The 23909-nt window shown below is 34.5% G+C and overlaps 2 non-coding genes across 2 annotated transcripts; both read left to right on the top strand.

Moving 5' to 3' along the window:
- The first annotated feature begins 8342 nt into the window (after positions 1-8342).
- Positions 8343-8416, top strand: TRNAN-GUU (transfer RNA asparagine (anticodon GUU)). The gene has a single exon. It is a non-coding gene; the product is annotated as a tRNA-Asn (tRNA).
- A 2262-nt stretch (positions 8417-10678) lies between these two features.
- Positions 10679-10752, top strand: TRNAY-AUA (transfer RNA tyrosine (anticodon AUA)). The gene has a single exon. It is a non-coding gene; the product is annotated as a tRNA-Tyr (tRNA).
- The last annotated feature ends 13157 nt before the right edge of the window (positions 10753-23909 follow it).

Here is a 23909-nt window from a genome sequence, read left to right as displayed (position 1 = left end):
AGTGCAAGAGATCCTGAAGCACTCACTCATCATGGGAAAGTACCAATGTGTTTCTTCGTTGGTTGATGGAAGAAACATCTTACAAAAACTCTCCAGATTATTGACTTTTTAAAGTTTTTCTAGGAAACGTTTTAGATGAATGCTTATTAGCCTTTGTCAGTATGAACTTTTGCAAAGTGTCTCTGTGGCGCAATCAGTTAGTATGTACGGCTATTAACCAAAAGGTTGTTGGTTCAATCCCACCCAGGGACCTAATTGACCTTGTTATCAGATTTTGGTGATCTTTAAGTAGACAAGTCAAATTTCATACCCCCTGTTATGGTGTAGGGTACCTGGCCTTCTCTGATGTAATCAGAGTTAGATTTGATTCAGTGATTTTATAAAAACATCTAGGAAGCACAATTTAGCAGTGGGTTGCAGAGAAAAAGAAATATGCTGGCAAAAAAATCAAATTGCGTGATTAAACAGCTCTTCATTTTCTGGCTTTATTTTTATGCTAACAAATTTGTTCTCTGAAAAGTGTCCACAAAGCCAAGTCTCTGATTAACACCTTTGTAGGGATGGTTTTTCACCTATTACTAAATTAAACTTGCTTCATTGGAAAGGCAGCAAGATGCATCCTCATTTCAATGTCTACTGAAATAATACAGGTTGACACCAGGAAACATTAACGCCACTGCATCCTTGCTGCTTTCTCATGTGGAAGTCTGTTTAATGTGAAAACAAGGTGATATCTAATTAGCACACAGGTAAGAAATTACGAAAATCTTTATTTAAGGGTGAAGATGTTTCTCACAAAATTGTTGCCCCAATGCATCATTGAAATTCAAGCTGGAAAGATGATTTTAATATATCACTTGTACATTTTGTATTGCTCTTCTGGTGACAATGTAGTTTTTTTTGTCAATTACCATTTTAATAATAGGGTAAAGAAAATTAAGTGGATTTTTGAAAGAAAACTATACTGTCAATATACTATTAAAACAAATTAAAATGGTAAAAGTTATTGTACTTTAAGTAAAAATAAAAGAGCAAAAATATCAATCCCAGTTTTGATTACTTAAATTAACCAAAAAAAATGCATATAGCAAAGGATAGTTTCAATCTGCCTACCTCTGGGTTATGGGTCCAGCATGCTTCCATTGCAGTACTCTGCTGCACATGTAAGTGCAAGAGATCCTGAAGCACTCCCTCATCATGGGAAAGTACCAATGTGTTTATTCATTGGTTGATGGAAGAAACATCTTACAAAAACTCTCCAGATTATTGATTTTTTAATATTTTTCTAGGAAACGTTCTAGATGTATGCTTATTAGCCTTTGTCAGTATGTACTGTTTGCAAAGTGTCTCGGTGGCGCAATCGGTTAGTGTGTTCGGCTATTAACCAAAAGGTTGGTGGTTCAATCCCACCCAGGGACGTAATTGACCTTGTGATCAGATTTTGGTGATATTTAAGTAGACAAGTCAAAATTTCAAACCCCCTCTTATTGTGTAGGGTACCTGGCCTTCTCTGATGTAATCAGAGTTAGATTTGATTCAGTGATTTTATAAAAAACAGCTAGGAAGCACAATTTAGCAGTGGGTTGCAGAGAAAAAAAATATGCTGGCAGAAAAATCCAATTGAGTGATTAAACAGCTCTTCATTTTCTGGAATTTATTTTTATGCTAACAAATTTGTTCTCTGAAAAGTGTCCACAAAGCCAAGTCTCTGATTAACACCTTTGTAAGGATGGTTTTTCACCTATTACTAAATTAAACTTGCTTCATTGGAAAGGCAGCAAGATGCATCCTCATTTCAATGTCTACTGAAATAATACAGGTTGACACCAGGAAACATTAACGCCACTGCATCTTTGCTGCTTTCTCACATGGAAGTCTGTTTAATGTGAAAACAAGGTGATATCTAATTAGCACACAGGTAAGGAATTACGAAAATCTTTATTTAAGGGTGAAGATGTTTCTCACAAAATTGTTGCCCCAATGCATCATTGAAATTCAAGCTGGAAAGATGATTTTAATATATCACTTGTACATTTTGTATTGCTCTTCTGGTGACAATGTAGTTTTTTTGTCAATTACCATTTTAATAACAGGGTAAAGAAAATTAAGTGGATTTTTGAAAGAAAACTATACTGTCAATATACTATTAAAACAAATTAAAATGGTAAAAGTTATTGTACTTTAAGTAAAAATAAAAGAGCAAAAATATCAATCCCAGTTTTGATTACTTAAATTAACAAAAAAAATGCATATAGCAAAGGATAGTTTCAATCTGCCTACCTCTTGGTTATGGGTCCAGCATGCTTCCATTGCAGTACTCTGCTGCCCATGTAAGTGCAAGAGATCCAGAAGCACTCACTCATCATGGGAAAGTACCAATGTGTTTATTCGTTGGTTGATGGAAGAAACATCTTACAAAAACTCTCCAGATTATTGATTTTTTAATGTTTTTCTAGGAAACGTTCTAGATGTATGCTTATTAGCCTTTGTCAGTATGTACTTTTTGCAAAGTGTCTCTGTGGCGCAATCGGTTAGTGTGTTTGGCTGTTAACCAAAAGGTTGGTGGTTCAATCCCACCCAGGGATGTAATTAACCTTGTGATCAGATTTTGGTGATATTTAAGTAGACAAGTCAAAATTTCAAACCTCCTCTTATGGTGTAGGGTACATGGCCTTCTCTGATGTAATCAGAGTTAGATTTGATTCAGTGATTTTATAAAAAACAGCTAGGAAGCACAATTTAGCAGTGGGTTGCAGAGAAAAAAAATTTGCTGGCAGAAAAATCCAATCGAGTGATTAAACAGCTCTTCATTTTCTGGCTTTATTTTTATGCTAACAAATTTGTTCTCTGAAAAGTGTCCACAAAGCCAAGTCTCTGATTAACACCTTTGTAAGGATGGTTTTTCACCTATTACTAAATTAAACTTGCTTCATTGGAAAGGCAGCAAGATGCATCCTCATTTCAATGTCTACTGAAATAATACAAGTTGACACCAGGAAACATTAACGCCACTGCATCCTTGCTGCTTTCTCATGTGGAAGTCTGTTTAATGTGAAAACAAGGTGATATCTAATTAGCACACAGGTAAGGAATTAAGAAAATCTTTATTTAAGGGTGAAGATGTTTCTCACAAAATTGTTGACCCAATGCATCATTGAAATTCAAGCTGGAAAGATGATTTTAATATATCACTTGTACATTTTGTATTGCTCTTCTGGTGACAATGTAGTTTGTTTTTGTCAATTACCATTTTAATAATAGGGTAAAGAAAATGAAGTGGATTTTTGAAAGAAAACAATACTGTCAATATACTATTAAAACAAATTAAAATGGTAAAAGTTATTGTACTTTAAGTAAAAATAAAAGAGACAAAATATCAATCCGAGTTTTGGATTACTTTAATTAACAAAAAAAAATGCATATAGCAGAGGATAGTTTCAATCTGCCTACCTCTGGGTTATGGGCCCAGCATGCTTCCATTGCAGTACTCTGCTGCACATGTAAGTGCAAGAGATCCTGAAGCACTCACTCATCATGGGAAAGTACCAATGTGTTTCTTCGTTGGTTGATGGAAGAAACATCTTACAAAAACTCTCCAGATAATTGACATTTTAAAGTTTTTCTAGGAAACGTTTTAGATGAATGCTTATTAGCCTTTGTCAGTATGAACTTTTGCAAAGTGTCTCTGTGGCGCAATCAGTTAGTATGTACGGCTATTAACCAAAAGGTTGGTGGTTCAATCCCACCAATTGACCTTGTTATCAGATTTTGGTGATATTTAAGTAGACAAGTCAAATTTCATACCCCCTGTTATGGTGTAGGGTACCTGGCCTTCTCTGATGTAATCAGAGTTAGATTTGATTCAGTGATTTTATAAAAACATCTAGGAAGCACAATTTAGCAGTGGGTTGCAGAGAAAAAGAAATATGCTGGCAAAAAAATCAAATTGCGTGATTAAACAGCTCTTCATTTTCTGGCTTTATTTTTATGCTAACAAATTTGTTCTCTGAAAAGTGTCCACAAAGCCAAGTCTCTGATTAACACCTTTGTAGGGATGGTTTTTCACCTATTACTAAATTAAACTTGCTTCATTGGAAAGGCAGCAAGATGCATCCTCATTTCAATGTCTACTGAAATAATACAAGTTGACACCAGGAAACATTAACGCCACTGCATCCTTGCTGCTTTCTCATGTGGAAGTCTGTTTAATGTGAAAACAAGGTGATATCTAATTAGCACACAGGTAAGAAATTCCGAAAATCTTTATTTAAGGGTGAAGATGTTTCTCACAAAATTGTTGCCCCAATGCATCTTTGAAATTCAAGCTGGAAAGATGATTTTAATATATCACTTGTACATTTTGTATTGCTCTTCTGGTGACAATGTAGTTTTTTTTGTCAATTACCATTTTAATAATAGGGTAAAGAAAATTAAGCGGATTTTTGAAAGAAAACTATACTGTCAATATACTATTAAAACAAATTAAAATGGTAAAAGTTATTGTACTTTAAGTAAAAATAAAAGAGCAAAAATATCAATCCCAGTTTTGATTACTTAAATTAACAAAAAAAAATGCATATAACAAAGGATAGTTTCAATCTGCCTACCTCTGGGTTATGGGTCCAGCATGCTTCCATTGCAGTACTCTGCTGCACATGTAAGTGCAAGAGATCCTGAAGCACTCACTCATCATGGGAAAGTACCAATGTGTTTATTCATTGGTTGATGGAAGAAACATCTTACAAAAACTCTCCAGATTATTGATTTTTTAATGTTTTTCTAGGAAACGTTCTAGATGTATGCTTATTAGCCTTTGTCAGTATGTACTGTTTGCAAAGTGTCTCTGTGGCGCAATCGGTTAGTGTGTTCGGCTATTAACCAAAAGGTTGGTGGTTCAATCCCACCCAGGGACGTAATTAACCTTGTGATCAGATTTTGGTGATATTTAAGTAGACAAGTCAAAATTTCAAACCTCCTCTTATGGTGTAGGGTACATGGCCTTCTCTGATGTAATCAGAGTTAGATTTGATTCAGTGATTTTATAAAAAACAGCTAGGAAGCACAATTTAGCAGTGGGTTGCAGAGAAAAAAAATATGCTGGCAGAAAAATCCAATCGAGTGATTAAACAGCTCTTCATTTTCTGGCTTTATTTTTATGCTAACAAATTTGTTCTCTGAAAAGTGTCCACAAAGCCAAGTCTCTGATTAACACCTTTGTAAGGATGGTTTTTCACCTATTACTAAATTAAACTTGCTTCATTGGAAAGGCAGCAAGATGCATCCTCATTTCAATGTCTACTGAAATAATACAAGTTGACACCAGGAAACATTAACGCCACTGCATCCTTGCTGCTTTCTCATGTGGAAGTCTGTTTAATGTGAAAACAAGGTGATATCTAATTAGCACACAGGTAAGGAATTAAGAAAATCTTTATTTAAGGGTGAAGATGTTTCTCACAAAATTGTTGACCCAATGCATCATTGAAATTCAAGCTGGAAAGATGATTTTAATATATCACTTGTACATTTTGTATTGCTCTTCTGGTGACAATGTAGTTTGTTTTTGTCAATTACCATTTTAATAATAGGGTAAAGAAAATTAAGTGGATTTTTGAAAGAAAACAATACTGTCAATATACTATTAAAACAAATTAAAATGGTAAAAGTTATTGTACTTTAAGTAAAAATAAAAGAGACAAAATATCAATCCCAGTTTTGGATTACTTTAATTAACAAAAAAAAAATGCATATAGCAGAGGATAGTTTCAATCTGCCTACCTCTGGGTTATGGGCCCAGCATGCTTCCATTGCAGTACTCTGCTGCACATGTAAGTTCAAGAGATCCTGAAGCACTCACTCATCATGGGAAAGTACCAATGTGTTTCTTCGTTGGTTGATGGAAGAAACATCTTACAAAAACTCTCCAGATTATTGACTTTTTAAAGTTTTGCTAGGAAACGTTTTAGATGAATGCTTATTAGCCTTTGTCAGTATGGAAATTTGCAAAGTGTCTCTGTGGCGCAATCAGTTAGTATGTACGGCTTTTAACCAAAAGGTTGGTGGTTTAATCCCACCTAGGGACCTAATTGACCTTGTTATCAGATTTTGGTGATCTTTAAGTAGACAAGTCAAAATTTCAAACCCCCTGTTAAGGTGTAGGGTACTTGGCCTTCTCTGATGTAATCAGAGTTAGATTTGATTCAGTGATTTTATAAAAACAGCTAGGAAGCACAATTTAGCAGTGGGTTGCAGAGAAAAAAAATATGCTGGCAGAAAAATCCAATTGAGTGATTAAACAGCTCTTTATTTTCTGGCTTTATTTTTATGCTAACAAATTTGTTCTCTGAAAAGTGTCCACAAAGCCAAGTCTCTGATTAACACCTTTGTAAGGATGGTTTTTCACCTATTACTAAATTAAACTTGCTTCATTGGAAAGGCAGCAAGATGCATCCTCATTTCAATGTCTACTGAAATAATACAGGTTGACACCAGGAAACATTAACGCCACTGCATCCTTGCTGCTTTCTCATGTAAAAGTCTGTTTAATATGAAAACAAGGTGATATCTAATTAGCACACAGGTAAGGAATTAAGAAAATCTTTATTTAAGGGTGAAGATGTTTCTCACAAAATCGTTGCCCCAATGCATCATTGAAATTCAAGCTGGAAAGATGATTTTAATATATCACTTGTACATTTTGTATTGCTCTTCTGGTGACAATGTAGTTTGTTTTTGTCAATTACCATTTTAATAATAGGGTAAAGAAAATGAAGTGGATTTTTGAAAGAAAACAATACTGTCAATATACTATTAAAACAAATTAAAATGGTAAAAGTTATTGTACTTTAAGTAAAAATAAAAGAGCCAAAATATCAATCCCAGTTTTGGATTACTTTAATTAACAAAAAAAAATGCATATAGCAGAGGATAGTTTCAATCTGCCTACCTCTGGGTTATGGGCCCAGCATGCTTCCATTGCAGTACTCTGCTGCACATGTAAGTGCAAGAGATCCTGAAGCACTCACTCATCATGGGAAAGTACCAATGTGTTTCTTCGTTGGTTGATGGAAGAAACATCTTACAAAAACTCTCCAGATTATTGACTTTTTAAAGTTTTTCTAGGAAACGTTTTAGATGAATGCTTATTAGCCTTTGTCAGTATGAACTTTTGCAAAGTGTCTCTGTGGCGCAATCAGTTAGTATGTACGGCTATTAACCAAAAGGTTGGTGGTTCAATCCCACCCAGGGACCTAATTGACCTTGTTATCAGATTTTGGTGATCTTTAAGTAGACAAGTCAAATTTCATACCCCCTGTTATGGTGTAGGGTACCTGGCCTTCTCTGATGTAATCAGAGTTAGATTTGATTCAGTGATTTTATAAAAACATCTAGGAAGCACAATTTAGCAGTGGGTTGCAGAGAAAAAGAAATATGCTGGCAAAAAAATCAAATTGCGTGATTAAACAGCTCTTCATTTTCTGGCTTTATTTTTATGCTAACAAATTTGTTCTCTGAAAAGTGTCCACAAAGCCAAGTCTCTGATTAACACCTTTGTAGGGATGGTTTTTCACCTATTACTAAATTAAACTTGCTTCATTGGAAAGGCAGCAAGATGCATCCTCATTTCAATGTCTACTGAAATAATACAGGTTGACACCAGGAAACATTAACGCCACTGCATCCTTGCTGCTTTCTCATGTGGAAGTCTGTTTAATGTGAAAACAAGGTGATATCTAATTAGCACACAGGTAAGAAATTACGAAAATCTTTATTTAAGGGTGAATATGTTTCTCACAAAATTGTTGCCCCAATGCATCATTGAAATTCAAGCTGGAAAGATGATTTTAATATATCACTTGTACATTTTGTATTGCTCTTCTGGTGACAATGTAGTTTTTTTGTCAATTACCATTTTAATAACAGGGTAAAGAAAATTAAGTGGATTTTTGAAAGAAAACTATACTGTCAATATACTATTAAAACAAATTAAAATGGTAAAAGTTATTGTACTTTAAGTAAAAATAAAAGAGCAAAAATATCAATCCCAGTTTTGATTACTTAAATTAACAAAAAAAATGCATATAGCAAAGGATAGTTTCAATCTGCCTACCTCTGGGTTATGGGTCCAGCATGCTTCCATTGCAGTACTCTGCTGCCCATGTAAGTGCAAGAGATCCTGAAGCACTCACTCATCATGGGAAAGTACCAATGTGTTTATTCGTTGGTTGATGGAAGAAACATCTTACAAAAACTCTCCAGATTATTGATTTTTTAATGTTTTTCTAGGAAACGTTCTAGATGTATGCTTATTAGCCTTTGTCAGTATGTACTTTTTGCAAAGTGTCTCTGTGGCGCAATCGGTTAGTGTGTTTGGCTGTTAACCAAAAGGTTGGTGGTTCAATTCCACCCAGGGACGTAATTAACCTTGTGATCAGATTTTGGTGATATTTAAGTAGACAAGTCAAAATTTCAAACCTCCTCTTATGGTGTAGGGTACATGGCCTTCTCTGATGTAATCAGAGTTAGATTTGATTCAGTGATTTTATAAAAAAACAGCTAGGAAGCACAATTTAGCAGTGGGTTGCAGAGAAAAAAAATATGCTGGCAGAAAAATCCAATCGAGTGATTAAACAGCTCTTCATTTTCTGGCTTTATTTTTATGCTAACAAATTTGTTCTCTGAAAAGTGTCCACAAAGCCAAGTCTCTGATTAACACCTTTGTAAGGATGGTTTTTCACCTATTACTAAATTAAACTTGCTTCATTGGAAAGGCAGCAAGATGCATCCTCATTTCAATGTCTACTGAAATAATACAAGTTGACACCAGGAAACATTAACGCCACTGCATCCTTGCTGCTTTCTCATGTGGAAGTCTGTTTAATGTGAAAACAAGGTGATATCTAATTAGCACACAGGTAAGGAATTAAGAAAATCTTTATTTAAGGGTGAAGATGTTTCTCACAAAATTGTTGACCCAATGCATCATTGAAATTCAAGCTGGAAAGATGATTTTAATATATCACTTGTACATTTTGTATTGCTCTTCTGGTGACAATGTAGTTTGTTTTTGTCAATTACCATTTTAATAATAGGGTAAAGAAAATGAAGTGGATTTTTGAAAGAAAACAATACTGTCAATATACTATTAAAACAAATTAAAATGGTAAAAGTTATTGTACTTTAAGTAAAAATAAAAGAGACAAAATATCAATCCCAGTTTTGGATTACTTTAATTAACAAAAAAAAATGCATATAGCAGAGGATAGTTTCAATCTGCCTACCTCTGGGTTATGGGCCCAGCATGCTTCCATTGCAGTACTCTGCTGCACATGTAAGTGCAAGAGATCCTGAAGCACTCACTCATCATGGGAAAGTACCAATGTGTTTCTTCGTTGGTTGATGGAAGAAACATCTTACAAAAACTCTCCAGATTATTGACATTTTAAAGTTTTTCTAGGAAACGTTTTAGATGAATGCTTATTAGCCTTTGTCAGTATGGAAATTTGCAAAGTGTCTCTGTGGCGCAATCAGTTAGTATGTATGGCTTTTAACCAAAAGGTTGGTGGTTTAATCCCACCCAGGGACCTAATTGACCTTGTTATCAGATTTTGGTGATCTTTAAGTAGACAAGTCAAAATTTCAAACCCCCTGTTATGGTGTAGGGTACTTGGCCTTCTCTGATGTAATCAGAGTTAGATTTGATTCAGTGATTTTATAAAAACAGCTAGGAAGCACAATTTAGCAGTGGGTTGCAGAGAAAAAAAATATGCTGGCAGAAAAATCCAATTGAGTGATTAAACAGCTCTTTATTTTCTTGCTTTATTTTTATGCTAACAAATTTGTTCTCTGAAAAGTGTCCACAAAGCCAAGTCTCTGATTAACACCTTTGTAAGGATGGTTTTTCACCTATTACTAAATTAAACTTGCTTCATTGGAAAGGCAGCAAGATGCATCCTCATTTCAATGTCTACTGAAATAATACAGGTTGACACCAGGAAACATTAACGCCACTGCATCCTTGCTGCTTTCTCGTGTAAAAGTCTGTTTAATATGAAAACAAGGTGATATCTAATTAGCACACAGGTAAGGAATTAAGAAAATCTTTATTTAAGGGTGAAGATGTTTCTCACAAAATCGTTGCCCCAATGCATCATTGAAATTCAAGCTGGAAAGATGATTTTAATATATCACTTGTACATTTTGTATTGCTCTTCTGGTGACAATGTAGTTTTTTTTGTCAATTACCATTTTAATAATAGGGTAAAGAAAATTAAGTGGATTTTTGAAAGAAAACTATACTGTCAATATACTATTAAAACAAATTAAAATGGTAAAAGTTATTGTACTTTAAGTAAAAATAAAAGAGCAAAAATATCAATCCCAGTTTTGATTACTTAAATTAACAAAAAAAATGCATATAGCAAAGGATAGTTTCAATCTGCCTACCTCTGGGTTATGGGTCCAGCATGCTTCCATTGCAGTACTCTGCTGCACATGTAAGTGCAAGAGATCCTGAAGCACTCACTCATCATGGGAAAGTACCAATGTGTTTATTCATTGGTTGATGGAAGAAACATCTTACAAAAACTCTCCAGATTATTGATTTTTTAATATTTTTCTAGGAAACGTTCTAGATGTATGCTTATTAGCCTTTGTCAGTATGTACTGTTTACAAAGTGTCTCGGTGGCGCAATCGGTTAGTGTGTTCGGCTATAAACCAAAAGGTTGGTGGTTCAATCCCACCCAGGGACGTAATTGACCTTGTGATCAGATTTTGGTGATATTTAAGTAGACAAGTCAAAATTTCAAACCCCCTCTTATTGTGTAGGGTACCTGGCCTTCTCTGATGTAATCAGAGTTAGATTTGATTCAGTGATTTTATAAAAAACAGCTAGGAAGCACAATTTAGCAGTGGGTTGCAGAGAAAAAAAATATGCTGGCAGAAAAATCCAATCGAGTGATTAAACAGCTCTTCATTTTCTGGCTTTATTTTTATGCTAACAAATTTGTTCTCTGAAAAGTGTCCACAAAGCCAAGTCTCTGATTAACACCTTTGTAAGGATGGTTTTTCACCTATTACTAAATTAAACTTGCTTCATTGGAAAGGCAGCAAGATGCATCCTCATTTCAATGTCTACTGAAATAATACAAGTTGACACCAGGAAACATTAACGCCACTGCATCCTTGCTGCTTTCTCATGTGGAAGTCTGTTTAATGTGAAAACAAGGTGATATCTAATTAGCACACAGGTAAGGAATTAAGAAAATCTTTATTTAAGGGTGAAGATGTTTCTCACAAAATTGTTGACCCAATGCATCATTGAAATTCAAGCTGGAAAGATGATTTTAATATATCACTTGTACATTTTGTATTGCTCTTCTGGTGACAATGTAGTTTGTTTTTGTCAATTACCATTTTAATAATAGGGTAAAGAAAATGAAGTGGATTTTTGAAAGAAAACAATACTGTCAATATACTATTAAAACAAATTAAAATGGTAAAAGTTATTGTACTTTAAGTAAAAATAAAAGAGCCAAAATATCAATCCCAGTTTTGGATTACTTTAATTAACAAAAAAAAAAAGCATACAGCAGAGGATAGTTTCAATCTGCCTACCTCTGGGTTATGGGTCCAGCACACTTCCATTGCAGTACTCTGCTGCACATGTAAGTGCAAGAGATCCTGAAGCACTCACTCATCATGGGAAAGTACCAATGTGTTTCTTCGTTGGTTGATGGAAGAAACATCTTACAAAAACTCTCCAGATTATTGACTTTTTAAAGTTTTGCTAGGAAACGTTTTAGATGAATGCTTATTAGCCTTTGTCAGTATGGACTTTTGCAAAGTGTCTCTGTGGCGCAATCAGTTAGTATGTACGGCTATTAACCAAAAGGTTGGTGGTTCAATCCCACCCAGGGACCTAATTTCCCTTGTTATCAGATTTTGGTGATCTTTAAGTAGACAAGTCAAAATTTCAAACCCCCTGTTATGGTGTAGGGTACTTGGCCTTCTCTGATGTAATCAGAGTTAGATTTGATTCAGTGATTTTATAAAAACAGCTTGGAAGCACAATTTAGCAGTGGGTTGCAGAGAAAAAAAATATGCTGGCAGAAAAATCCAATTGAGTGATTAAACAGTTTTTTATTTTCTGGCTTTATTTTTATGCTAACAAATTTGTTCTCTGAAAAGTGTCCACAAAGCCAAGTCTCTGATTAACACCTTTGTAAGGATGGTTTTTCACCTATTACTAAATTAAACTTGCTTCATTGGAAAGGCAGCAAGATGCATCCTCATTTCAATGTCTACTGAAATAATACAGGTTGACACCAGGAAACATTAACGCCACTGCATCCTTGCTGCTTTCTCATGTGGAAGTCTGTTTAATGTGAAAACAAGGTGATATCTAATTAGCACACAGGTAAGGAATTAAGAAAATCGTTATTTAAGGGTGAAGATGTTTCTCACAAAATCGTTGCCCCAATGCATCATTGAAATTATAGCTGGAAAGATGATTTTAATATATCACTTGTACATTTTGTATTGCTCTTCTGGTGACAATGTAGTTTGTTTTTGTCAATTACCATTTTAATAATAGGGTAAAGAAAATGAAGTGGATTTTTGAAAGAAAACAATACTGTCAATATACTATTAAAACAAATTAAAATGGTAAAAGTTATTGTACTTTAAGTAAAAATAAAAGAGACAAAATATCAATCCCAGTTTTGGATTACTTTAATTAACAAACAAAAAAATGCATATAGCAGAGGATAGTTTCAATCTGCCTACCTCTGGGTTATGGGCCCAGCATGCTTCCATTGCAGTACTCTGCTGCACATGTAAGTGCAAGAGATCCTGAAGCACTCACTCATCATGGGAAAGTACCAATGTGTTTCTTCGTTGGTTGATGGAAGAAACATCTTACAAAAACTCTCCAGATTATTGACTTTTTAAAGTTTTTCTAGGAAACGTTTTAGATGAATGCTTATTAGCCTTTGTCAGTATAAACTTTTGCAAAGTGTCTCTGTGGCGCAATCAGTTAGTATGTACGGCTATTAACCAAAAGGTTGTTGGTTCAATCCCACCCAGGGACCTAATTGACCTTGTTATCAGATTTTGGTGATCTTTAAGTAGACAAGTCAAATTTCATACCCCCTGTTATGGTGTAGGGTACCTGGCCTTCTCTGATGTAATCAGAGTTAGATTTGATTCAGTGATTTTATAAAAACATCTAGGAAGCACAATTTAGCAGTGGGTTGCAGAGAAAAAGAAATATGCTGGCAAAAAAATCAAATTGCGTGATTAAACAGCTCTTCATTTTCTGGCTTTATTTTTATGCTAACAAATTTGTTCTCTGAAAAGTGTCCACAAAGCCAAGTCTCTGATTAACACCTTTGTAGGGATGGTTTTTCACCTATTACTAAATTAAACTTGCTTCATTGGAAAGGCAGCAAGATGCATCCTCATTTCAATGTCTACTGAAATAATACAGGTTGACACCAGGAAACATTAACGCCACTGCATCCTTGCTGCTTTCTCATGTGGAAGTCTGTTTAATGTGAAAACAAGGTGATATCTAATTAGCACACAGGTAAGAAATTACGAAAATCTTTATTTAAGGGTGAAGATGTTTCTCACAAAATTGTTGCCCCAATGCATCATTGAAATTCAAGCTGGAAAGATGATTTTAATATATCACTTGTACATTTTGTATTGCTCTTCTGGTGACAATGTAGTTTTTTTTGTCAATTACCATTTTAATAATAGGGTAAAGAAAATTAAGTGGATTTTTGAAAGAAAACTATACTGTCAATATACTATTAAAACAAATTAAAATGGTAAAAGTTATTGTACTTTAAGTAAAAATAAAAGAGCAAAAATATCAATCCCAGTTTTGATTACTTAAATTAACCAAAAAAATGCATATAGCAAAGGATAGTTTCAATCTGCCTACCTCTGGGTTATGGGTCCAGCATGCTTCCATTGCAGTACTCTGCTGCACATGTAAGTGCAAGAGATCCTGAAGCACTCCCTCATCATGGGAAAGTACCAATGTGTTTATTCATTGGTTGATGGAAGAAACATCTTACAAAAACTCTCCAGATTATTGATTTTTTAATATTTTTCTAGGAAACGTTCTAGATGTATGCTTATTAGCCTTTGTCAGTATGTACTGTTTGCAAAGTGTCTCGGTGGCGCAATCGGTTAGTGTGTTCGGCTATTAACCAAAAGGTTGGTGGTTCAATCCCACCCAGGGACGTAATTGACCTTGTGATCAGATTTTGGTGATATTTAAGTAGACAAGTCAAAATTTCAAACCCCCTCTTATTGTGTAGGGTACCTGGCCTTCTCTGATGTAATCAGAGTTAGATTTGATTCAGTGATTTTATAAAAAACAGCTAGGAAGCACAATTTAGCAGTGGGTTGCAGAGAAAAAAAATATGCTGGCAGAAAAATCCAATTGAGTGATTAAACAGCTCTTCATTTTCTGGAATTTATTTTTATGCTAACAAATTTGTTCTCTGAAAAGTGTCCACAAAGCCAAGTCTCTGATTAACACCTTTGTAAGGATGGTTTTTCACCTATTACTAAATTAAACTTGCTTCATTGGAAAGGCAGCAAGATGCATCCTCATTTCAATGTCTACTGAAATAATACAGGTTGACACCAGGAAACATTAACGCCACTGCATCTTTGCTGCTTTCTCACATGGAAGTCTGTTTAATGTGAAAACAAGGTGATATCTAATTAGCACACAGGTAAGGAATTACGAAAATCTTTATTTAAGGGTGAAGATGTTTCTCACAAAATTGTTGCCCCAATGCATCATTGAAATTCAAGCTGGAAAGATGATTTTAATATATCACTTGTACATTTTGTATTGCTCTTCTGGTGACAATGTAGTTTTTTTGTCAATTACCATTTTAATAACAGGGTAAAGAAAATTAAGTGGATTTTTGAAAGAAAACTATACTGTCAATATACTATTAAAACAAATTAAAATGGTAAAAGTTATTGTACTTTAAGTAAAAATAAAAGAGCAAAAATATCAATCCCAGTTTTGATTACTTAAATTAACAAAAAAAATGCATATAGCAAAGGATAGTTTCAATCTGCCTACCTCTGGGTTATGGGTCCAGCATGCTTCCATTGCAGTACTCTGCTGCCCATGTAAGTGCAAGAGATCCTGAAGCACTCACTCATCATGGGAAAGTACCAATGTGTTTATTCGTTGGTTGATGGAAGAAACATCTTACAAAAACTCTCCAGATTATTGATTTTTTAATGTTTTTCTAGGAAACGTTCTAGATGTATGCTTATTAGCCTTTGTCAGTATGTACTTTTTGCAAAGTGTCTCTGTGGCGCAATCGGTTAGTGTGTTTGGCTGTTAACCAAAAGGTTGGTGGTTCAATCCCACCCAGGGATGTAATTAACCTTGTGATCAGATTTTGGTGATATTTAAGTAGACAAGTCAAAATTTCAAACCTCCTCTTATGGTGTAGGGTACATGGCCTTCTCTGATGTAATCAGAGTTAGATTTGATTCAGTGATTTTATAAAAAACAGCTAGGAAGCACAATTTAGCAGTGGGTTGCAGAGAAAAAAAATTTGCTGGCAGAAAAATCCAATCGAGTGATTAAACAGCTCTTCATTTTCTGGCTTTATTTTTATGCTAACAAATTTGTTCTCTGAAAAGTGTCCACAAAGCCAAGTCTCTGATTAACACCTTTGTAAGGATGGTTTTTCACCTATTACTAAATTAAACTTGCTTCATTGGAAAGGCAGCAAGATGCATCCTCATTTCAATGTCTACTGAAATAATACAAGTTGACACCAGGAAACATTAACTCCACTGCATCCTTGCTACTTTCTCATGTGGAAGTCTGTTTAATGTGAAAACAAGGTGATATCTAATTAGCACACAGGTAAGGAATTAAGAAAATCTTTATTTAAGGGTGAAGATGTTTCTCACAAAATTGTTGACCCAATGCATCATTGAAATTCAAGCTGGAAAGATGATTTTAATATATCACTTGTACATTTTGTATTGCTCTTCTGGTGACAATGTAGTTTGTTTTTGTCAATTACCATTTTAATAATAGGGTAAAGAAAATGAAGTGGATTTTTGAAAGAAAACAATACTGTCAATATACTATTAAAACAAATTAAAATGGTAAAAGTTATTGTACTTTAAGTAAAAATAAAAGAGACAAAATATCAATCCGAGTTTTGGATTACTTTAATTAACAAAAAAAAATGCATATAGCAGAGGATAGTTTCAATCTGCCTACCTCTGGGTTATGGGCCCAGCATGCTTCCATTGCAGTACTCTGCTGCACATGTAAGTGCAAGAGATCCTGAAGCACTCACTCATCATGGGAAAGTACCAATGTGTTTCTTCGTTGGTTGATGGAAGAAACATCTTACAAAAACTCTCCAGATAATTGACATTTTAAAGTTTTTCTAGGAAACGTTTTAGATGAATGCTTATTAGCCTTTGTCAGTATGAACTTTTGCAAAGTGTCTCTGTGGCGCAATCAGTTAGTATGTACGGCTATTAACCAAAAGGTTGGTGGTTCAATCCCACCAATTGACCTTGTTATCAGATTTTGGTGATATTTAAGTAGACAAGTCAAATTTCATACCCCCTGTTATGGTGTAGGGTACCTGGCCTTCTCTGATGTAATCAGAGTTAGATTTGATTCAGTGATTTTATAAAAACATCTAGGAAGCACAATTTAGCAGTGGGTTGCAGAGAAAAAGAAATATGCTGGCAAAAAAATCAAATTGCGTGATTAAACAGCTCTTCATTTTCTGGCTTTATTTTTATGCTAACAAATTTGTTCTCTGAAAAGTGTCCACAAAGCCAAGTCTCTGATTAACACCTTTGTAGGGATGGTTTTTCACCTATTACTAAATTAAACTTGCTTCATTGGAAAGGCAGCAAGATGCATCCTCATTTCAATGTCTACTGAAATAATACAAGTTGACACCAGGAAACATTAACGCCACTGCATCCTTGCTGCTTTCTCATGTGGAAGTCTGTTTAATGTGAAAACAAGGTGATATCTAATTAGCACACAGGTAAGAAATTCCGAAAATCTTTATTTAAGGGTGAAGATGTTTCTCACAAAATTGTTGCCCCAATGCATCTTTGAAATTCAAGCTGGAAAGATGATTTTAATATATCACTTGTACATTTTGTATTGCTCTTCTGGTGACAATGTAGTTTTTTTTGTCAATTACCATTTTAATAATAGGGTAAAGAAAATTAAGCGGATTTTTGAAAGAAAACTATACTGTCAATATACTATTAAAACAAATTAAAATGGTAAAAGTTATTGTACTTTAAGTAAAAATAAAAGAGCAAAAATATCAATCCCAGTTTTGATTACTTAAATTAACAAAAAAAAATGCATATAACAAAGGATAGTTTCAATCTGCCTACCTCTGGGTTATGGGTCCAGCATGCTTCCATTGCAGTACTCTGCTGCACATGTAAGTGCAAGAGATCCTGAAGCACTCACTCATCATGGGAAAGTACCAATGTGTTTATTCATTGGTTGATGGAAGAAACATCTTACAAAAACTCTCCAGATTATTGATTTTTTAATGTTTTTCTAGGAAACGTTCTAGATGTATGCTTATTAGCCTTTGTCAGTATGTACTGTTTGCAAAGTGTCTCTGTGGCGCAATCGGTTAGTGTGTTCGGCTATTAACCAAAAGGTTGGTGGTTCAATCCCACCCAGGGACGTAATTAACCTTGTGATCAGATTTTGGTGATATTTAAGTAGACAAGTCAAAATTTCAAACCTCCTCTTATGGTGTAGGGTACATGGCCTTCTCTGATGTAATCAGAGTTAGATTTGATTCAGTGATTTTATAAAAAACAGCTAGGAAGCACAATTTAGCAGTGGGTTGCAGAGAAAAAAAATATGCTGGCAGAAAAATCCAATCGAGTGATTAAACAGCTCTTCATTTTCTGGCTTTATTTTTATGCTAACAAATTTGTTCTCTGAAAAGTGTCCACAAAGCCAAGTCTCTGATTAACACCTTTGTAAGGATGGTTTTTCACCTATTACTAAATTAAACTTGCTTCATTGGAAAGGCAGCAAGATGCATCCTCATTTCAATGTCTACTGAAATAATACAAGTTGACACCAGGAAACATTAACGCCACTGCATCCTTGCTGCTTTCTCATGTGGAAGTCTGTTTAATGTGAAAACAAGGTGATATCTAATTAGCACACAGGTAAGGAATTAAGAAAATCTTTATTTAAGGGTGAAGATGTTTCTCACAAAATTGTTGACCCAATGCATCATTGAAATTCAAGCTGGAAAGATGATTTTAATATATCACTTGTACATTTTGTATTGCTCTTCTGGTGACAATGTAGTTTGTTTTTGTCAATTACCATTTTAATAATAGGGTAAAGAAAATTAAGTGGATTTTTGAAAGAAAACAATACTGTCAATATACTATTAAAACAAATTAAAATGGTAAAAGTTATTGTACTTTAAGTAAAAATAAAAGAGCCAAAATATCAATCCCAGTTTTGGATTACTTTAATTAACAAAAAAAAAAAGCATACAGCAGAGGATAGTTTCAATCTGCCTACCTCTGGGTTATGGGTCCAGCATGCTTCCATTGCAGTACTCTGCTGCACATGTAAGTGCAAGAGATCCTGAAGCACTCACTCATCATGGGAAAGTACCAATGTGTTTCTTCGTTGGTTGATGGAAGAAACATCTTACAAAAACTCTCCAGATTATTGACTTTTTAAAGTTTTGCTAGGAAACGTTTTAGATGAATGCTTATTAGCCTTTGTCAGTATGGACTTTTGCAAAGTGTCTCTGTGGCGCAATCAGTTAGTATGTACGGCTATTAACCAAAAGGTTGGTGGTTCAATCCCACCCAGGGACCTAATTTCCCTTGTTATCAGATTTTGGTGATCTTTAAGTAGACAAGTCAAAATTTCAAACCCCCTGTTATGGTGTAGGGTACTTGGCCTTCTCTGATGTAATCAGAGTTAGATTTGATTCAGTGATTTTATAAAAACAGCTTGGAAGCACAATTTAGCAGTGGGTTGCAGAGAAAAAAAATATGCTGGCAGAAAAATCCAATTGAGTGATTAAACAGTTTTTTATTTTCTGGCTTTATTTTTATGCTAACAAATTTGTTCTCTGAAAAGTGTCCACAAAGCCAAGTCTCTGATTAACACCTTTGTAAGGATGGTTTTTCACCTATTACTAAATTAAACTTGCTTCATTGGAAAGGCAGCAAGATGCATCCTCATTTCAATGTCTACTGAAATAATACAGGTTGACACCAGGAAACATTAACGCCACTGCATCCTTGCTGCTTTCTCATGTGGAAGTCTGTTTAATGTGAAAACAAGGTGATATCTAATTAGCACACAGGTAAGGAATTAAGAAAATCTTTATTTAAGGGTGAAGATGTTTCTCACAAAATTGTTGACCCAATGCATCATTGAAATTCAAGCTGGAAAGATGATTTTAATATATCACTTGTACATTTTGTATTGCTCTTCTGGTGACAATGTAGTTTGTTTTTGTCAATTACCATTTTAATAATAGGGTAAAGAAAATGAAGTGGATTTTTGAAAGAAAACAATACTGTCAATATACTATTAAAACAAATTAAAATGGTAAAAGTTATTGTACTTTAAGTAAAAATAAAAGAGACAAAATATCAATCCGAGTTTTGGATTACTTTAATTAACAAAAAAAAATGCATATAGCAGAGGATAGTTTCAATCTGCCTACCTCTGGGTTATGGGCCCAGCATGCTTCCATTGCAGTACTCTGCTGCACATGTAAGTGCAAGAGATCCTGAAGCACTCACTCATCATGGGAAAGTACCAATGTGTTTCTTCGTTGGTTGATGGAAGAAACATCTTACAAAAACTCTCCAGATAATTGACATTTTAAAGTTTTTCTAGGAAACGTTTTAGATGAATGCTTATTAGCCTTTGTCAGTATGAACTTTTGCAAAGTGTCTCTGTGGCGCAATCAGTTAGTATGTACGGCTATTAACCAAAAGGTTGGTGGTTCAATCCCACCAATTGACCTTGTTATCAGATTTTGGTGATATTTAAGTAGACAAGTCAAATTTCATACCCCCTGTTATGGTGTAGGGTACCTGGCCTTCTCTGATGTAATCAGAGTTAGATTTGATTCAGTGATTTTATAAAAACATCTAGGAAGCACAATTTAGCAGTGGGTTGCAGAGAAAAAGAAATATGCTGGCAAAAAAATCAAATTGCGTGATTAAACAGCTCTTCATTTTCTGGCTTTATTTTTATGCTAACAAATTTGTTCTCTGAAAAGTGTCCACAAAGCCAAGTCTCTGATTAACACCTTTGTAGGGATGGTTTTTCACCTATTACTAAATTAAACTTGCTTCATTGGAAAGGCAGCAAGATGCATCCTCATTTCAATGTCTACTGAAATAATACAAGTTGACACCAGGAAACATTAACGCCACTGCATCCTTGCTGCTTTCTCATGTGGAAGTCTGTTTAATGTGAAAACAAGGTGATATCTAATTAGCACACAGGTAAGAAATTCCGAAAATCTTTATTTAAGGGTGAAGATGTTTCTCACAAAATTGTTGCCCCAATGCATCTTTGAAATTCAAGCTGGAAAGATGATTTTAATATATCACTTGTACATTTTGTATTGCTCTTCTGGTGACAATGTAGTTTTTTTTGTCAATTACCATTTTAATAATAGGGTAAAGAAAATTAAGCGGATTTTTGAAAGAAAACTATACTGTCAATATACTATTAAAACAAATTAAAATGGTAAAAGTTATTGTACTTTAAGTAAAAATAAAAGAGCAAAAATATCAATCCCAGTTTTGATTACTTAAATTAACAAAAAAAAAAGCATATAACAAAGGATAGTTTCAATCTGCCTACCTCTGGGTTATGGGTCCAGCATGCTTCCATTGCAGTACTCTGCTGCACATGTAAGTGCAAGAGATCCTGAAGCACTCACTCATCATGGGAAAGTACCAATGTGTTTATTCATTGGTTGATGGAAGAAACATCTTACAAAAACTCTCCAGATTATTGATTTTTTAATGTTTTTCTAGGAAACGTTCTAGATGTATGCTTATTAGCCTTTGTCAGTATGTACTGTTTGCAAAGTGTCTCTGTGGCGCAATCGGTTAGTGTGTTCGGCTATTAACCAAAAGGTTGGTGGTTCAATCCCACCCAGGGACGTAATTAACCTTGTGATCAGATTTTGGTGATATTTAAGTAGACAAGTCAAAATTTCAAACCTCCTCTTATGGTGTAGGGTACATGGCCTTCTCTGATGTAATCAGAGTTAGATTTGATTCAGTGATTTTATAAAAAACAGCTAGGAAGCACAATTTAGCAGTGGGTTGCAGAGAAAAAAAATATGCTGGCAGAAAAATCCAATCGAGTGATTAAACAGCTCTTCATTTTCTGGCTTTATTTTTATGCTAACAAATTTGTTCTCTGAAAAGTGTCCACAAAGCCAAGTCTCTGATTAACACCTTTGTAAGGATGGTTTTTCACCTATTACTAAATTAAACTTGCTTCATTGGAAAGGCAGCAAGATGCATCCTCATTTCAATGTCTACTGAAATAATACAAGTTGACACCAGGAAACATTAACGCCACTGCATCCTTGCTGCTTTCTCATGTGGAAGTCTGTTTAATGTGAAAACAAGGTGATATCTAATTAGCACACAGGTAAGGAATTAAGAAAATCTTTATTTAAGGGTGAAGATGTTTCTCACAAAATTGTTGACCCAATGCATCATTGAAATTCAAGCTGGAAAGATGATTTTAATATATCACTTGTACATTTTGTATTGCTCTTCTGGTGACAATGTAGTTTGTTTTTGTCAATTACCATTTTAATAATAGGGTAAAGAAAATTAAGTGGATTTTTGAAAGAAAACAATACTGTCAATATACTATTAAAACAAATTAAAATGGTAAAAGTTATTGTACTTTAAGTAAAAATAAAAGAGACAAAATATCAATCCCAGTTTTGGATTACTTTAATTAACAAAAAAAAAATGCATATAGCAGAGGATAGTTTCAATCTGCCTACCTCTGGGTTATGGGCCCAGCATGCTTCCATTGCAGTACTCTGCTGCACATGTAAGTTCAAGAGATCCTGAAGCACTCACTCATCATGGGAAAGTACCAATGTGTTTCTTCGTTGGTTGATGGAAGAAACATCTTACAAAAACTCTCCAGATTATTGACTTTTTAAAGTTTTTCTAGGAAACGTTTTAGATGAATGCTTATTAGCCTTTGTCAGTATGGACTTTTGTAAAGTGTCTCTGTGGCGCAATCAGTTAGTGTGTACGGCTATTAACCAAAAGGTTGGTGGTTCAATTCCACCCAGGGACCTAATTGACCTTGTTATCAGATTTTGGTTATCTTTAAGTAGACAAGTCAAATTTCATACCCCCTGTTATGGTGTGGGGTACCTGGCCTTCTCTGATGTAATCAGAGTTAGATTTGATTCAGTGATTTTATAAAAACATCTAGGAAGCACAATTTAGCAGTGGGTTGCAGAGAAAAAGAAATATGCTGGCAAAAAAATCAAATTGCGTGATTAAACAGCTCTTCATTTTCTGGCTTTATTTTTATGCTAACAAATTTGTTCTCTGAAAAGTGTCCACAAAGCCAAGTCTCTGATTAACACCTTTGTAGGGATGGTTTTTCACCTATTACTAAATTAAACTTGCTTCATTGGAAAGGCAGCAAGATGCATCCTCATTTCAATGTCTACTGAAATAATACAGGTTGACACCAGGAAACATTAACGCCACTGCATCCTTGCTGCTTTCTCATGTGGAAGTCTGTTTAATGTGAAAACAAGGTGATATCTAATTAGCACACAGGTAATGAATTAAGAAAATCTTTATTTAAGGGTGAAGATGTTTCTCACAAAATCGTTGCCCCAATGCATCATTGAAATTCAAGCTGGAAAGATGATTTTAATATATCACTTGTACATTTTGTATTGCTCTTCTGGTGACAATGTAGTTTGTTTTTGTCAATTACCATTTTAATAATAGGGTAAAGAAAATGAAGTGGATTTTTGAAAGAAAACAATACTGTCAATATACTATTAAAACAAATTAAAATGGTAAAAGTTATTGTACTTTAAGTAAAAATAAAAGAGCCAAAATATCAATCCCAGTTTTGGATTACTTTAATTAACAAAAAAAAAAGCATACAGCAGAGGATAGTTTCAATCTGCCTACCTCTGGGTTATGGGTCCAGCATGCTTCCATTGCAGTACTCTGCTGCACATGTAAGTGCAAGAGATCCTGAAGCACTCACTCATCATGGGAAAGTACCAATGTGTTTCTTCGTTGGTTGATGGAAGAAACATCTTACAAAAACTCTCCAGATTATTGACTTTTTAAAGTTTTGCTAGGAAACGTTTTAGATGAATGCTTATTAGCCTTTGTCAGTATGGAAATTTGCAAAGTGTCTCTGTGGCGCAATCAGTTAGTATGTACGGCTTTTAACCAAAAGGTTGGTGGTTTAATCCCACCTAGGGACCTAATTGACCTTGTTATCAGATTTTGGTGATCTTTAAGTAGACAAGTCAAAATTTCAAACCCCCTGTTATGGTGTAGGGTACTTGGCCTTCTCTGATGTAATCAGAGTTAGATTTGATTCAGTGATTTTATAAAAACAGCTAGGAAGCACAATTTAGCAGTGGGTTGCAGAGAAAAAAAATATGCTGGCAGAAAAATCCAATTGAGTGATTAAACAGCTCTTTATTTTCTGGCTTTATTTTTATGCTAACAAATTTGTTCTCTGAAAAGTGTCCACAAAGCCAAGTCTCTGATTAACACCTTTGTAAGGATGGTTTTTCACCTA

The sequence above is a fragment of the Pseudophryne corroboree genome, unplaced genomic scaffold (assembly GCF_028390025.1).
Source record: "Pseudophryne corroboree isolate aPseCor3 unplaced genomic scaffold, aPseCor3.hap2 scaffold_689, whole genome shotgun sequence".
NCBI classification, from domain to species: domain Eukaryota; kingdom Metazoa; phylum Chordata; class Amphibia; order Anura; family Myobatrachidae; genus Pseudophryne; species Pseudophryne corroboree.
This window is presented reverse-complemented; position numbering and strand designations above follow the sequence as displayed.